The sequence below is a fragment of the Pseudophryne corroboree genome, chromosome 8 (genome assembly GCF_028390025.1).
Source record: "Pseudophryne corroboree isolate aPseCor3 chromosome 8, aPseCor3.hap2, whole genome shotgun sequence".
In the NCBI taxonomy this organism is placed as follows: Eukaryota; Metazoa; Chordata; class Amphibia; order Anura; family Myobatrachidae; genus Pseudophryne; species Pseudophryne corroboree.
Window position 1 is genome coordinate 168044907 of NC_086451.1, and position 15754 is coordinate 168060660.

The following is a 15754-nucleotide window of genomic DNA, read 5'->3' on the forward strand; positions in this document are numbered from 1 at the left end:
GTTAATGTTTCCTGGTGTCAACCTGTATTATTTCAGTAGACATTGAAATGAGGATGCATCTTGCTGCCTTTCCAATGAAGCAAGTTTAATTTAGTAATAGGTGAAAAACCATCCCTACAAAGGTGTTAATCAGAGACTTGGCTTTGTGGACACTTTTCAGAGAACAAATTTGTTAGCATAAAAATAAAGCCAGAAAATGAAGAGCTGTTTAATCACTCAATTGGATTTTTTTTGCCAGCATATTTCTTTTTCTCTGCAACCCACTGCTAAATTGTGCTTCCTAGCTGTTTTTATAAAATCAATGAATCAAATCTAACTCTGATTACATCAGAGAAGGCCAGGTACCCTACACCATAACAGGGGGTTTGAAATGTTGACTTGTCTACTTAAAGATCACCAAAATCTGATAACAAGGTCAATTACGTCCCTGGGTGGGATTGAACCACCAACCTTTTGGTTAGTAGCCGGACACACTAACCGATTGCGCCACAGAGACACTTTGCAAAAACTACATACTGACAAAGGCTAATAAGCATTCATCTAAAACGTTTCCTAGAAAAACTTTAAAAAGTCAATAATCTGGAGAGTTTTTGTAAGATGTTTCTTCCATCCACCAACGAAGAAACACATTGGTACTTTCCCATGATGAGTGAGTGCTTCAGGATCTCTTGCACTTACATGTGCAGCAGAGTACTGCAATGGAAGCATGCTGGGCCCATAACCCAGAGGTAGGCAGATTAAAACTATCCTCTGCTATATGCATTTTTTTTGTTAATTAAAGTAATCCAAAACTGGGATTGATATTTTTGCTCTTTTATTTTTCATTAAAGTACAATAACTTTTACCATTTTAATTTGTTTTAATAGTATATTGAAAGTATTGTTTTCTTTTAAAAATCCACTTAATTTTCTTTACCCTATTATTAAAATGGTAATTGACAAAAACAAACTACATTGTCACCAGAAGAGCAATACAAAATGTACAAGTGATATATTAAAATCATCTTTCCAGCTTGAATTTCAATGATGCATTGGGGCAACGATTTTGTGAGAAACATTTTCACCCTTAAATAAAGATTTTCTTAATTCCTTACCTGTGTGCTAATTAGATATCACCTTGTTTTCACATTAAACAGACTTCCACATGAGAAAGCAGCAAGGATGCAGTGGCGTTAATGTTTCCTGGTGTCAACCTGTATTATTTCAGTAGACATTGAAATGAGGATGCATCTTGCTGCCTTTCCAATGAAGCAAGTTTAATTTAGTAATAGGTGAAAAACCATCCTTACAAAGGTGTTAATCAGAGACTTGGCTTTGTGGACACTTTTCAGAGAACAAATTTGTTAGCATAAAAATAAAGCCAGAAAATGAAGAGCTGTTTAATCACTCAATTGGATTTTTTTTGCCAGCATATTTCTTTTTCTCTGCAACCCACTGCTAAATTGTGCTTCCTAGCTGTTTTTATAAAATCACTGAATCAAATCTAACTCTGATTACATCAGAGAAGGCCAGGTACCCTACACCATAAAAGGGGGTTTGAAATTTTGACTTGTCTACTTAAAAATCACCAAAATCTGATAACAAGGTCAATTACGTCCCTGGGTGGGATTGAACCACCAACCTTTTGGTTAATAGCCATACACACTAACTGATTGCGCCACAGAGCCACTTTGCAAAAGTCCATACTGACAAAGGCTAATAAGCATTCATCTAAAACGTTTCCTAGAAAAACTTTAAAAAGTCAATAATCTGGAGAGTTTTTGTAAGATGTTTCTTCCATCAACCAACGAAGAAACACATTGGTACTTTCCCATGACGAGTGAGTGCTTCAGGATCTATTGCACTTACATGTGCAGCAGAGTACAGCAATGGAAGCATGCTGGGCACATAACCCAGAGGTAGGCAGATTGAAACTATCCTCTGCTATATGCATTTTTTTTTGTTAATTAAAGTAATCCAAAACTGGGATTGATATGTTGGCTCTTTTATTTTTACTTACAGTACAATAACTTTTACCATTTTAATTTGTTTAATAGTATATTGACAGTATTATTCTCCCAGGGTGAGGTTCATTCATTGCATTCTGGGTATGCTGACCCCTGTGTTTTCCCCAAATGTGGGAAACTCGACTGCATTATTTGTGGTAGTGGGGGACTGTGTTTGTGCTTTCCTCTGGTCAGCTCTGGTAAAAGTCAGATTTCTTTGTCTCAGATCTTCCTCTAGCCTTGTTCCTCTTTCGAGAGTTCCCTTGTGCTGCCTCAGTTGGATCTCCTTCACTTGACAGGGAAGTGCCCGAGCAGCGACCCTCCCCAGCTCTAGCCCAACTCCTACTTACCTGCCAGGTGAGATACTATGATAAGGAAGGTGCTTCTTCCAGGGCAAGGCTCACCCATTGCACTCTGGGTGTGCTGCCCCTGTGATTTCCCCAAATGTGGGAAACTTGACTGCATAATTTGTATTTCCACTGGTCGGCTTTCATATAATTCAGATCTCTTTGTCTCAGGTCTCTCTCCAGCCTAGTTTGCTGTCTGTTTCCACTTCTTTTTTTGAGCCCCTCCCTTCTATACCCTTGTGCACTATCCTGACTTCTCCTCCTGTCTGCTTACTTTGGGCCTTCCAATGCACAATGCAAATTACAGGCAGTGCTGCAGGGCCCACACCCTTTTACTTGCCTTACAGAGCAGCTCTGGAGCTGTTACAGTGCCAAGCTGCTGCAAGAAATCAGCTTGAATGCTTCTGGGGCTGGGGCATTGCCAATATGAGCCCCACACCGAAGGAGGGTGGGGGTGTTTAATGCAAACTAAGGGTCATCCAAGCGCCGCAAAAGGCCGCCATGCCCTGCATACCCCTATTCTCTTTTCATATGCAGATGAGGGTTCCAGCCAACTTTGGCCCACTGCTTGGATGACATCACTGTATGCAAATCCGTCTTCTGCAGACCTTCCCCCAGGAATGCTTGTACTAGTTGTTGCATTTGGTTTGTTGTTTGGGGGTGCTTCAGTATTAGGCAGCCTTCTGTCCTCCCATGTTCATTTGAAAATAAGTGTTCTCCCTGCAGTTGTTGTCCCCAGATGAGAGTTCCCTTGTGCTGCCTCAGTTGAATCTCCTTTACTTGACAGAGATATGCCTGAGCAGCGAGGGCCCCCAGCCCTATCCCAAATCATACTTATTTTGCATAGGAGATACCATGGTCATGAAGATTGTTCTCCCAGGGTGAGGTTCATTCATTGCATTCTGGGTATGCTGACCCCTGTGATTTCCCCAAATGTGGGAAACTCGACTGCATTATTTGTGGTAGTGGGGGACTGTGTTTGTGCTTTCCTCTGGTCAGCTCTGGTAAAAGTCAGATTTCTTTGTCTCAGATCTTCCTCTAGCCTTGTTCTTCTTTCGAGAGTTCCCTTGTGCTGCCTCAGTTGGATCTCCTTCACTTGACAGGGGGGTGCCCGAGCAGCGACTCTCCCCAGCTCTAGCCCAACTCCTACTTACCTGCCAGGTGAGATACTATGATCAGGAAGGTACTTCTCCCAGGGCAAGGCTCACCCATTGCACTCTGGGTGTGCTGCTCCTGCGATTTCCCCAAATGTGGGACACTTAACTGCATAATTTGTGTTTCCACTGGTCGGCTTTCATATAATTCAGATCTCTTTGTCTCAGGTCTCTCTCCAGCCTTGTTTGCTGTCTGTTTCCACTTCTTTTTTTTTGAGCCCCTCCCTTCTATACCTCTGTGCACTATCCTGACTTCTCCTCCTGTCTGCTTACTTTGTGCCTTCCAACGCACAATGCGAACTACAGGTAGTGCTGCAGGGCCCACACCCTTTTACTTGCCTTACAGAGCAGCTCTGGAGCTGTTACAGTGCCAACCTGCTGCAAGAAATCAGCTTGAATGCTTCAGGGGCTGGGGCATTGCCAACATGAGCCCCACACCGAAGGAGGGTGGGGGTGTTTAATGCGAACTAAGGGTCATCCAAGCACCGCAAAAGGCCGCCATGCCCTGCATACCCCTTTTCTCTTTTCATATGCAGATGAGGGTTCCAGCCAACTTTGGCCCACTGCTTGGATGACATCACTGTATGCAAATCCGTCTTCTGCAGACCTTCCCCCAGGAATGCTTGTACTAGTTGTTGCATTTGGTTTGTTGTTTGGGGGTGCTTCAGTATTAGGCAGCCTTCTGCCCTCCCATGTTCATTTGAAAATATGTGTTCTCCCTGCAGTTGTTGTCCCCAGATGAGAGTTCCCTTGTGCTGCCTCTGTTGAATCTCCTTTACTTGACAGAGATGTGCCTGAGCAGCGGCCCTCCCCAGCCCTATCCCAATCATACTTATTTTGCATAGGAGATACCATGGTCATGAAGATTGTTCTCCCAGGGTGAGGTTCATTCATTGCATTCTGGGTATGCTGACCCCTGTGATTTCCCCAAATGTGGGAAACTCGACTGCATTATTTGTGGTAGTGGGGGACTGTGTTTGTGCTTTCCTCTGGTCAGCTCTGGTAAAAGTCAGATTTCTTTGTCTCAGATCTTCCTCTAGCCTTGTTCTTCTTTCGAGAGTTCCCTTGTGCTGCCTCAGTTGGATCTCCTTCACTTGACAGGGGGGTGCCCGAGCAGCGACCCTCCCCAGCTCTAGCCCAACTTCTACTTACCTGCCAGGTGAGATACTATGATCAGGAAGGTACTTCTCCCAGGGCAAGGCTCACCCATTGCACTCTGGGTGTGCTGCTCCTGCGATTTCCCCAAATGTGGGACACTTAACTGCATAATTTGTGTTTCCACTGGTCGGCTTTCATATAATTCAGATCTCTTTGTCTCAGGTCTCTCTCCAGCCTTGTTTGCTGTCTGTTTCCACTTCTTTTTTTTTGAGCCCCTCCCTTCTATACCCTTGTGCACTATCCTGACTTCTCCTCCTGTCTGCTTACTTTGTGCCTTCCAACGCACAATGCGAACTACAGGTAGTGCTGCAGGGCCCACACCCTTTTACTTGCCTTACAGAGCAGCTCTGGAGCTGTTACAGTGCCAACCTGCTGCAAGAAATCAGCTTGAATGCTTCAGGGGCTGGGGCATTGCCAACATGAGCCCCACACCGAAGGAGGGTGGGGGTGTTTAATGCGAACTAAGGGTCATCCAAGCACCGCAAAAGGCCGCCATGCCCTGCATACCCCTTTTCTCTTTTCATATGCAGATGAGGGTTCCAGCCAACTTTGGCCCACTGCTTGGATGACATCACTGTATGCAAATCCGTCTTCTGCAGACCTTCCCCCAGGAATGCTTGTACTAGTTGTTGCATTTGGTTTGTTGTTTGGGGGTGCTTCAGTATTAGGCAGCCTTCTGCCCTCCCATGTTCATTTGAAAATATGTGTTCTCCCTGCAGTTGTTGTCCCCAGATGAGAGTTCCCTTGTGCTGCCTCTGTTGAATCTCCTTTACTTGACAGAGATGTGCCTGAGCAGCGGCCCTCCCCAGCCCTATCCCAATCATACTTATTTTGCATAGGAGATACCATGGTCATGAAGATTGTTCTCCCAGGGTGAGGTTCATTCATTGCATTCTGGGTATGCTGACCCCTGTGATTTCCCCAAATGTGGGAAACTCGACTGCATTATTTGTGGTAGTGGGGGACTGTGTTTGTGTTTTCCTCTGGTCAGCTCTGGTAAAAGTCAGATTTCTTTGTCTCAGATCTTCCTCTAGCCTTGTTCTTCTTTCGAGAGTTCCCTTGTGCTGCCTCAGTTGGATCTCCTTCACTTGACAGGGGGGTGCTTGAGCAGCGACCCTCCCCAGCTCTAGCCCAACTCCTACTTACCTGCCAGGTGAGATACTATGATCATGAAGGTGCTTCTCCCAGGGCAAGGCTCACCCATTGCACTCTGGGTGTGCTGCCCCTGTAATTTCCCCAAATGTGGGAAACTTGACTGCATAATTTGTATTTCCACTGGTCGGCTTTCATATAATTCAGATCTCTTTGTCTCAGGTCTCTCTCCAGCCTAGTTTGCTGTCTGTTTCCACTTCTTTTTTTTTTGAGCCCCTCCCTTCTATACCCTTGTGCACTATCCTGACTTCTCCTCCTGTCTGCTTACTTTGGGCCTTCCAATGCACAATGCAAATTACAGGCAGTGCTGCAGGGCCCACACCCTTTTACTTGCCTTACAGAGCAGCTCTGGAGCTGTTACAGTGCCAAGCTGCTGCAAGAAATCAGCTTGAATGCTTCAGGGGCTGGGGCATTGCCAACATGAGCCCCACACCGAAGGAGGGTGGGGGTGTTTAATGCGAACTAAGGGTCATCCAAGCGCCGCAAAAGGCCGCCATGCCCTGCATACCCCTATTCTCTTTTCATATGCAGATGAGGGTTCCAGCCAACTTTGGCCCACTGCTTGGATGACATCACTGTATGCAAATCCATCTTCTGCAGACCTTCCCCCAGGAATGCTTGTACTAGTTGTTGCATTTGGTTTGTTGTTTGGGGGTGCTTCAGTATTAGGCAGCCTTCTGCCCTCCCATGTTCATTTGAAAATAAGTGTTCTCCCTGCAGTTGTTGTCCCCAGATGAGAGTTCCCTTGTGCTGCCTCAGTTGAATCTCCTTTACTTGACAGAGATATGCCTGAGCAGCGGCCCTCCCCAGCCCTATCCCAAATCATACTTATTTTGCATAGGATATACCATGGTCATGAAGATTGTTCTCCCAGGGTGAGGTTCATTCATTGCATTCTGGGTATGCTGACCCCTGTGATTTCCCCAAATGTGGGAAACTTGACTGCATTATTTGTGGTAGTGGGGGACTGTGTTTGTGCTTTCCTCTGGTCAGCTCTGGTAAAAGTCAGATTTCTTTGTCTCAGATCTTCCTCTAGCCTTGTTCTTCTTTCGAGAGTTCCCTTGTGCTGCCTCAGTTGGATCTCCTTCACTTGACAGGGGGGTGCCCGAGCAGTGACCCTCCCCAGCTCTAGCCCAACTCCTACTTACCTGCCAGGTGAGATACTATGATCAGGAAGGTACTTCTCCCAGGGCAAGGCTCACCCATTGCACTCTGGGTGTGCTGCTCCTGCGATTTCCCCTAATGTGGGACACTTAACTGCATAATTTGTGTTTCCACTGGTCGGCTTTCATATAATTCAGATCTCTTTGTCTCAGGTCTCTCTCCAGCCTAGTTTGCTGTCTGTTTCCACTTCTTTTTTTTTGAGCCCCTCCCTTCTATACCCTTGTGCACTATCCTGACTTCTCCTCCTGTCTGCTTACTTTGTGCCTTCCAACGCACAATGCGAACTACAGGTAGTGCTGCAGGGCCCACACCCTTTTACTTGCCTTACAGAGCAGCTCTGGAGCTTTTACAGTGCCAATCTGCTGCAAGAAATCAGCTTGAATGCTTCAGGGGCTGGGGCATTGCCAACATGAGCCCACACCGAAGGAGGGTGGGGGTGTTTAATGCGAACTAAGGGTCATCCAAGCGCCGCAAAAGGCCGCCATGCCCTGCATACCCCTTTTCTCTTTTCATATGCAGATGAGGGTTCCAGCCAACTTTGGCCCACTGCTTGGATGACATCACTGTATGCAAATCCGTCTTCTGCAGACCTTCCCCCAGGAAAGCTTGTACTAGTTGTTGCATTTGGTTTGTTGTTTGGGGGTGCTTCAGTATTAGGCAGCCTTCTGCCCTCCCATGTTCATTTGAAAATATGTGTTCTCCCTGCAGTTGTTGTCCCCAGATGAGAGTTCCCTTGTGCTGCCTCAGTTGAATCTCCTTTACTTGACAGAGATGTGCCTGAGCAGCGGCCCTCCCCAGCCCTATCCCAATCATACTTATTTTGCATAGGAGATACCATGGTCATGAAGATTGTTCTCCCAGGGTGAGGTTCATTCATTGCATTCTGGGTATGCTGACCCCTGTGATTTCCCCAAATGTGGGAAACTTGACTGTATTATTTGTGGTAGTGGGGGACTGTGTTTGTGCTTTCCTCTGGTCAGCTCTGGTAAAAGTCAAATTTCTTTGTCTCAGATCTTCCTCTAGCCTTGTTCCTCTTTCGAGAGTTTCCTTGTGCTGCCTCAGTTGGATCTCCTTCACTTGACAGGGGGGTGCCCGAGCAGCGACCCTCCCCAGCTCTAGCCCAACTCCTACTTACCTGCCAGGTGAGATACTATGATCATGAAGGTGCTTCTCCCAGGGCAAGGCTCACCCATTGCACTCTGGGTGTGCTGCTCCTGCGATTTCCCCAAATGTGGGACACTTGACTGCATATTTTGCGTTTCCCCTATTCGGCTCTCGTATAATTCAGATCTCTTTGTCTCTGGTCTCTCTCCAGCCTAGTTTGCTGTCTGTTTCCACTTCTCTTTTCTTGAGCCGCTCCCTTCTATGCCCTTGCGCACTATCCTGACTTCTCCCGTCTGCTTACTTTGTGCCTTCCAACACACAATGCGAACTACAGGTAGTGCTGCAGGGCCCACACCCTTTTACTTGCCTTACAGAGCAGCTCTGGAGCTGTTACAGTTTCCAGTTGCTGCAAGAAATCAGCTTGAATGCTTCAGGGGCTGGGGCATAGCCAACATGAGCCCCACACCGAAGGAGGGTGGAGGTGTTTAATGCGAACTAGGGGTCATCCAAGCACCGCAAAAGGCCGCCATGCCCTGCACACCCCTTTTCTCTTTTCATATGCAGACGAGGGTTGAAGCCAACTTTGACCCACTGCTTGAATGACATCACCATATGCAAATCCATCTGCTGCAGGCCTTCCCCCAGGAATGCTTGCACTAGTTGTTGCATTTGGTTTGTTGTTTGAAGGTGCTTCAGTATTAGGCAGCCTTCTGCCCTCCCATGTTCATCTGAAAATATGTGTTCTCCCTGCAGTTGTTGTCCCCAGATGAGAGTTCCCTTGTGCTGCCTCAGTTGAATCTCCTTTACTTGACAGAGATATGCCTGAGCAGCGGCCCTCCCCAGCCCTATCCCAAATCATACTTATTTTGCATAGGAGATACCATGGTCAATAATGCAGTCGAGTTTCCCACATTTGGGGAAATCATAGGGGTCAGCATACCCAGAATGCAATGAATGATCCTCACCCTGGGAGATCAATCTTCATGACCATGGTATCTCCTATGAAAAATAAGTATGATTTGGGATAGGGCTGGGGAGGGCCGCTGCTCAGGCACATCTCTGTCAAGTAAAGGAGATTCAACTGAGGCAGCACAAGGGAACTCTCATCTGGGGACAACAACTGCAGGGAGAACACATATTTTCAGATGAACATGGGAGGGCAGAAGGCTGCCTAATACTGAAGCACCCCCAAACAACAAACCAAATGCAACAACTAGTACAAGCATTCCTGGGGGAAGGTCTGCAGAAGACGGATTTGCATACAGTGATGTCATCCAAGCAGTGGGCCAAAGTTGGCTGGAACCCTCATCTGCATATGAAAAGAGAAAAGGGGTATGCAGGGCATGGCGGCCTTTTGCGGAGCTTGGATGACCCCTAGTTCGCATTAAACACCCCCACCCTCCTTCGGTGTAGGGCTCATGTTGGCCATGCCCCAGCCCCTGAAGCATACAAGCTGATTTCTTGCAGCAGCTGGGCACTGTAACAGCTCCAGAGCTGCTCTGTAAGGTAAATAAAAGGTTGTGGGACCTGCAGCACTACCTGTAGTTCGCATTGTGCGTTGGAAGGCACAAAGTAAGCAGACGGGAGAAGTCAGGATAATGCGCAAGGGCATAGAAGGGAACGGCTCAAGAAAAGAGAAGTGGAAACAGACAGCAAACTAGGCTGGAGAGAGACCTGAGACAAAGAGATCTGAATTATACGAGAGCCGACCAGGGGAAACACAAATTATGCAGTCAAGTTTCCCACATTTGGGGAAATCACAGGAGCAGCACACCCAGAGTGCAATGGGTGAGCCTTGCCCTGGGAGAAGCACCTTCATGATCATAGTATCTCACCTGGCAGGTAAGTAGGAGTTGGGCTAGAGCTGGGGAGGGTCGCTGCTCGGGCACCCCCCTGTCAAATGAAGGAGATCCAACCGAGGCAGCACAAGGAAACTCTCGAAAGAAGAACAAGGCTAGAAGATCTGAGACAAATAAATCTGACTTTTACCAGAGCTGACCAGAGGAAAGAACAAACACAGTCCCCCACTACCACAAATAATGCAGTCGAGTTTCCCACATTTGGGGAAATCACAGGGGTCAGCATACCCAGAATGCAATGAATGAACCTCACCCTGGGAGAACAATCTTCATGACCATGGTATCTCCTATGCAAAATAAGTATGATTTGGGATAGGGCTGGGGAGGGCCGCTGCTCAGGCACATCTCTGTCAAGTAAAGGAGATTCAACTGAGGAAGCACAAGGGAACTCTCATCTGGGGACAACAACTGCAGGGAGAACACATATTTTCAGATGAACATGGGAGGGCAGAAGGCTGCCTAATACTGAAGCACCCCCAAACAACAAACCAAATGCAACAACTTGTGCAAGCATTCCTGGGGAAAGGCCTGCAGCAGATGGATTTGCATATGGTGATGTCATCCAAGCAGTGGGTCAAAGTTGGCCTCAACCCTCGTCTGCATATGAAAAGAGAAAAGGGGCGTGCAGGGCATGGCAGCCTTTTGCGGCACTTGGATGACCCCTAGTTCGCACTAAACACCTCCACCCTCCTTCGGTGTGTGGGGCTCATGTTGGCTATGCCCCAGCCACTGAAGCATTCAAGCTGATTTCTTGCAGCAGCTGGGCACTGTAACAGCTCCAGAGCTACTCTGTAAGGCAAGTAAAAGGGCGTGGGCCCTGCAGCACTACCTGTAGTTTGCATTGTGCATTGGAAGGCACAAAGTAAGCAGACGGGAGAAGTCAGGATAGTGCGCAAGGGCATAGAAGGGAGCGGCTCAAGAAAAGAGAAGTGGAAACAGACAGCAAACTAGGCTGGAGAGAGACCTGAGACAAAGAGATCTGAATTATACGAGAGCCGACCAGGGGAAACACAAATTATGCAGTCAAGTTTCCCACATTTGGGGAAATCACAGGAGCAGCACACCCAGAGTGCAATGGGTGAGCCTTGCCCTGGGAGAAGCACCTTCATGATCATAGTATCTCACCTGGCAGGTAAGTAGGAGTTGGGCTAGAGCTGGGGAGGGTCGCTGCTCGGGCACCCCCCTGTCAAGTGAAGGAGATCCAACTGAGGCAGCACAAGAGAACTCTCGAAAGAAGAACAAGGCTAGAGGAAGATCTGAGACAAAGAAATCTGGCTTTTACCAGAGATGACCAGAGGAAAGCACAAACACAGTCCCCCACTACCACAAATAATGCAGTCGAGTTTCCCACATTTGGGGAAATCACAGGGGTCAGCATACCCAGAATGCAATGTATGAACCTCACCCTGGGAGAACAATCTTCATGACCATGGTATCTCCTATGCAAAATAAGTATGATTTGGGATAGGGCTGGGAAGGGCCGCTGCTCAGGCACATCTCTGTCAAGTAAAGGAGATTCAACTGAGGCAGCACAAGGGAACTCTCATCTGGGGACAACAACTGCAGGGAGAACACATATTTTCAGATGAACATGGGAGGGCAGAAGGCTGCCTAATACTGAAGCACCCCCAAACAACAAAACAAATGCAACAACTAGTACAAGCATTCCTGGGGGAAGGCCTGCAGCAGATGGATTTGCATATGGTGATGTCATCCAAGCAGTGGGTCAAAGTTGGCTTCAACCCTCGTCTGCATATGAAAAGAGAAAAGGGGCGTGCAGGGCATGGCGGCCTTTTGCGGCGCTTGGATGACCCCTAGTTCGCATTAAACACCTCCACCCTACTTCGGTGTGGGGCTCATGTTGGCTATGCCCCAGCCCCTGAAGCATTCAAGCTGATTACTTGCAGCAGCTGGGCACTGTAATAGCTCCAGAGCTGCTCTGTAAGGCAAGTAAAAGGGTGTGGGCCCTGCAGCACTGCCTGTAGTTCGCATTGTGCGTTGGAAGGCACAAAGTAAGCAGACGGGAGAAGTCAAGATAGTGCGCAAGGGCATAGAAGGGAGCGGCTCAAGAAAAGAGAAGTGGAAACAGACAGCAAACTAGGCTGGAGAGAGACCTGAGACAAAGAGATCTGAATTATACGAGAGCCGACCAGGGGAAACACAAATTATGCAGTCAACTTTCCCACATTTGGGGAAATCGCAGGAGCAGCACACCCAGAGTGCAATGGATGAGCCTTGCCCTGGGAGAAGCACCTTCATTATCATGAAATAATAAAAATAATTAATTACGCTGGTGGGGTAAGGACAGTGCCCAGGCACTAATGTCCACTTTTGCCAGCCTTTTGTGAGGAATTTATGCTGCCCGGGGTGCCACCCTCCCCACCCAACGCCCTGCACCCTGCAGTGCCTGTGTTTGTGTGGGAGCATGGCGCACAGCATTCCGCTCGCTGCGTGGTACCTCAGAATGCCATCTGTTCTTCTGCTACTCGCCTGTCTTCTGACTTCTGGCTCTGTAAGGGGGTGATGGCAGGCTACAGGAGTGGGCATCTAGGCGTACCCAGCGATCAGCACCCTCAGGAGCTAATGGTGTCCTGTCAGCCAGAAGTAGAGCCATTGAACTCACTAGAAGTTGGTCATACTTCTCTACCCTAAGTCCCACGAAGCAGGGAGACTGTTGCCAGCAGCCTCCCTGAAAATAAGAAAAACTAACATAAGTCTTTTCAGAGAAACTCAGTAGAGCTCCCCTGTAGTGCATCCAGTCTCACTGGGCACAATTCTAAAACTGGAGTCTGGAGGAGGGGCATAGAGGGAGGAGACAGTTCACACCCTTTGAAAGTCTTAAAGTGCCCATGTCTCCTGCGGATCCCGTCTATACCCCATGGTTCTTAATGTGATCCCAGCATCCTCTAGGACGTATGAGAAAACAAATAACGCACACACGAGGAGAGAACAAAGGAAGCTATAAGGAGGGGAGGGGAGGGGGGGGTAAGGTAAGGTAGTAAAGGCATATTGGATAAACTACAACCTTATACATATTCATTAATGTACCAGTAGTTAGAAGTAGAAGAGCTCTAACAGAAACCACAAAGCTTATCTAAAGCCACACCACACTGGATATGCCCAATCTCATTTGATCTTTGAAGCAAAGCAGTATTGGACTTTGTTACTACCAAGCAGTCTCCCATCCATGTATTATCAGATTCTTTAGGTGTTTTTAAACTACCAACACCCTTTTCTTGGTACATTTAATTTTTACATGTATTCTTTTATGTACCAGAAGTTAGAAGTAGAAAAGCTCTAACAGAAACCACCAGCTCATCTACAGCCACAGCACACTGGATTTGCCCAATCTCTCCTGATCATGGAAGCTGAGCAGTGTTGGTCCTGGTTTTAGTACTTGGATGGGAGACCACCAGGAAATACCAGGAGCTGTGTGTATTTTTACAATACCAACACCGTTCTCTTGATGCATTCCATTTTGAAACATTGGGGCAGATCTATTAAGCCTGGTGAACTGATAAAGTGCAAGGTGATAAAGTACCAGCCAGTCAGCTCCTAACTGTCATTTTTCAAACCCAGCCTGTGACATGGCAATTAGGAGCTGATTGGCTGGTACTTTATCACCATGCAAATTATCATTCCACCAGGTTTAATAAATCGGCCGCTTATTCATTTATGTACTAGTAGTTAGAAGTAGAAGAACTCTAACAGAAACCACTAAGCTCATCTACAGCCACACCACACTGTATATGCCCAATATCACCTGATCTTAGGCCTGGTTTGTTCTTGGATGTGAGACCACCTGGGAATACCAGGTGCTGTAGGTAGTTTTATACTACCAACACCGTTCTCTTGATGCATTCTATTTTGAAACTTATTCATTGATGTAGAAGTTAGAAACAGCAAAAATCATCTACAGCCGCATCACACTGGATATGTCCAATCTCATCTGATGTTGGAAGCTAAGCAGTGTTGTGCCTGGTTAGTTTTTGGATTTCAGGTCCTGCCTTCTGGTTTGGCCACGGCACCTCGGAAATTCACCAAGGTCATGGCCGTGATGACGACCCTTCACCATCCGTGGACCAGGGAGGAATCTCTCCTCCCGATAAACATTCTGGAATTGCGGGCAGTGTTCAATTCATTGATACTGGCCCTGCCTCTAGTACAGAACAGGCCTGTTCAAGTACAATCGGACAACGCCACCACGGTAGTGTACACAAATCATCAAGTCGGCACTCGAAACTGCATGGCAAAGCTGGAAGTATAAAAAAATCCTCAGTTGGGTAGAACGTCATCTGCCAGCAATATCGGCAGTGTTCATTCCCGGAGTCCTCAACTGGGAAGCGGATTTCCTCAGTCGTCAGGACGTTCACGCTGGAGAGTGGAGAGGCTGCAGCAGAAATATCTGCACTGGTGTCAGTAGGTGACTGAGGCAGGGATGACTGGGAGATAGTGGGTGACTGAAGCATGTATGAGTGGGATATAGTGGGTGACTGAAGCCGGGGTGACTGGGAGATAGTGGGTGACTGATGCAGGGGTGACAGTGATAGTGGGTGACTTAGGCAGGGGTGACAGGGAGATAGTGGGTTACTGAGGGAGGGGTGATAGGAAGGGGTTGGGTAAGTATGGGAAGAAAGTGGGTGACAGGGATAATAAATGAATAAGGCAGGGATGATAGGGAGATAGTGGATGACTGTGGCAGGGGTGACAGGGACAGTAAGAGACTGAGGCAGGGTTGACAGGGATAGTGGGTGACTGAGGCAGCGGTGACTGGGAGATAGTGGGTGACTGATGCAGGGGTGACAGTGATAGTGGGTGACTTAGGCAGGGGTGACAGGGAGATAGTTGGTTACTGAGGGAGGGGTGATAGGAAGGGGTTGGGTAAGTATGGGAAGAAAGTGGGTGACAGGGATAATAAATGAATAAGGCAGGGATGATAGGGAGATAGTGGATGACTGTGGCAGGGGTGACAGGGACAGTAAGAGACTGAGGCAGGGGTCGCAGGTATAGTGGTTGACTGAGGCAGCGGTGACTGGGAGATAGTGGGTAACTGAGGCAGGGGTGACAGGGAAAGTGTGCGACTCAGGCAGGGGTGATAGGGAGATAGTGGGCAGCATATCTCTGCCTCACTGCAGCAGCACATTCCTGCTTCACTGACAGCAGCACATCCCTGCAACGTTGACAGCAACACATCCCTGCAACATTGACGGCAGCACATCCCTGCCTCATTGACGGCAGCACATCCCTGCCTCACTTATAGCAGCACATCCCTGCCTCGCTGACAGCAGCACATCACTGCCTCGCTGACAGCAGCGCATCACTGCTTCACTGACAGCAGCACATCACTGCTTCACTGACAGCAGAACATCCCTGCCTCACTGGCAGCAGCACATCCCTGCTTTACTGACAGCTGTATATAGGGCCTAATTAAGACCTGATCCCTGCTGTGCATATTCACACAACAGGAGATCAGGTCTGAAGTGCGTGTGTGCTGGTGCCACAGTGCACCGGCACATGCCAGAGATGCGATCAGCATCTCTGCCCAGTGAGCGCCTCTGCCTGATTGACAGGTAGAGGCGGTCACTGGGCAGGAGGAGTCGGGCCAGCGGCGTTGTGCCGCCATTTTGGGGGCACAGTCAGGACAACGCAGACATGACCGGACCGTATGGGGGCGGGGCCGTGACGGCTGTGTGACCCGGACAGCAACAGGCCTTATTTACTAAAATCTCAGATAAATTTTATGGCATTTATGTGCAGTCTAGTTTGCACAGTTGATAGAGTGTTGATCTTGCACTATCAATGTAAGCCTCACATAGGTTTGATACACATGTA

At 47.9% G+C, this 15754-nt stretch overlaps 15 non-coding genes and 3 pseudogenes across 15 annotated transcripts; 12 read left to right on the forward strand and 6 right to left on the reverse strand.

The window, feature by feature from the left end:
* Positions 1-422: 422 nt before the first annotated feature.
* On the reverse strand, positions 423-496 carry TRNAS-ACU (transfer RNA serine (anticodon ACU)). The gene has a single exon. It is a non-coding gene; the product is annotated as a tRNA-Ser (tRNA).
* A 1535-nt stretch (positions 497-2031) lies between these two features.
* On the forward strand, positions 2032-2174 carry LOC134953635 (U1 spliceosomal RNA; annotated as a pseudogene).
* Positions 2175-2326: 152 nt separating this feature from the next.
* LOC134953142 (U1 spliceosomal RNA) lies at positions 2327-2489 on the forward strand. The gene has a single exon (XR_010185453.1). It is a non-coding gene; the product is annotated as a U1 spliceosomal RNA (small nuclear RNA).
* A 672-nt stretch (positions 2490-3161) lies between these two features.
* Positions 3162-3325, forward strand: LOC134950334 (U1 spliceosomal RNA). Its single transcript, XR_010183271.1, has one exon. It is a non-coding gene; the product is annotated as a U1 spliceosomal RNA (small nuclear RNA).
* Positions 3326-3477: 152 nt separating this feature from the next.
* LOC134952696 (U1 spliceosomal RNA) lies at positions 3478-3640 on the forward strand. The gene has a single exon (XR_010185163.1). It is a non-coding gene; the product is annotated as a U1 spliceosomal RNA (small nuclear RNA).
* A 673-nt stretch (positions 3641-4313) lies between these two features.
* On the forward strand, positions 4314-4477 carry LOC134950335 (U1 spliceosomal RNA). Its single transcript, XR_010183272.1, has one exon. It is a non-coding gene; the product is annotated as a U1 spliceosomal RNA (small nuclear RNA).
* Positions 4478-4629: 152 nt separating this feature from the next.
* Positions 4630-4792, forward strand: LOC134952697 (U1 spliceosomal RNA). Its single transcript, XR_010185164.1, has one exon. It is a non-coding gene; the product is annotated as a U1 spliceosomal RNA (small nuclear RNA).
* Positions 4793-5465: 673 nt separating this feature from the next.
* Positions 5466-5629, forward strand: LOC134950436 (U1 spliceosomal RNA). The gene has a single exon (XR_010183355.1). It is a non-coding gene; the product is annotated as a U1 spliceosomal RNA (small nuclear RNA).
* A 152-nt stretch (positions 5630-5781) lies between these two features.
* LOC134952410 (U1 spliceosomal RNA) lies at positions 5782-5944 on the forward strand. The gene has a single exon (XR_010184937.1). It is a non-coding gene; the product is annotated as a U1 spliceosomal RNA (small nuclear RNA).
* A 675-nt stretch (positions 5945-6619) lies between these two features.
* On the forward strand, positions 6620-6783 carry LOC134950942 (U1 spliceosomal RNA). Its single transcript, XR_010183773.1, has one exon. It is a non-coding gene; the product is annotated as a U1 spliceosomal RNA (small nuclear RNA).
* Positions 6784-6935: 152 nt separating this feature from the next.
* Positions 6936-7098, forward strand: LOC134952742 (U1 spliceosomal RNA). Its single transcript, XR_010185177.1, has one exon. It is a non-coding gene; the product is annotated as a U1 spliceosomal RNA (small nuclear RNA).
* Positions 7099-7770: 672 nt separating this feature from the next.
* Positions 7771-7934, forward strand: LOC134950823 (U1 spliceosomal RNA). The gene has a single exon (XR_010183674.1). It is a non-coding gene; the product is annotated as a U1 spliceosomal RNA (small nuclear RNA).
* A 152-nt stretch (positions 7935-8086) lies between these two features.
* Positions 8087-8221, forward strand: LOC134952942 (U1 spliceosomal RNA; annotated as a pseudogene).
* Positions 8222-8948: 727 nt separating this feature from the next.
* On the reverse strand, positions 8949-9079 carry LOC134953663 (U1 spliceosomal RNA; annotated as a pseudogene).
* A 671-nt stretch (positions 9080-9750) lies between these two features.
* On the reverse strand, positions 9751-9913 carry LOC134952170 (U1 spliceosomal RNA). Its single transcript, XR_010184751.1, has one exon. It is a non-coding gene; the product is annotated as a U1 spliceosomal RNA (small nuclear RNA).
* A 149-nt stretch (positions 9914-10062) lies between these two features.
* On the reverse strand, positions 10063-10226 carry LOC134950428 (U1 spliceosomal RNA). Its single transcript, XR_010183348.1, has one exon. It is a non-coding gene; the product is annotated as a U1 spliceosomal RNA (small nuclear RNA).
* A 673-nt stretch (positions 10227-10899) lies between these two features.
* LOC134952171 (U1 spliceosomal RNA) lies at positions 10900-11062 on the reverse strand. The gene has a single exon (XR_010184752.1). It is a non-coding gene; the product is annotated as a U1 spliceosomal RNA (small nuclear RNA).
* Positions 11063-11214: 152 nt separating this feature from the next.
* On the reverse strand, positions 11215-11378 carry LOC134950385 (U1 spliceosomal RNA). The gene has a single exon (XR_010183313.1). It is a non-coding gene; the product is annotated as a U1 spliceosomal RNA (small nuclear RNA).
* Positions 11379-15754: the final 4376 nt, after the last annotated feature.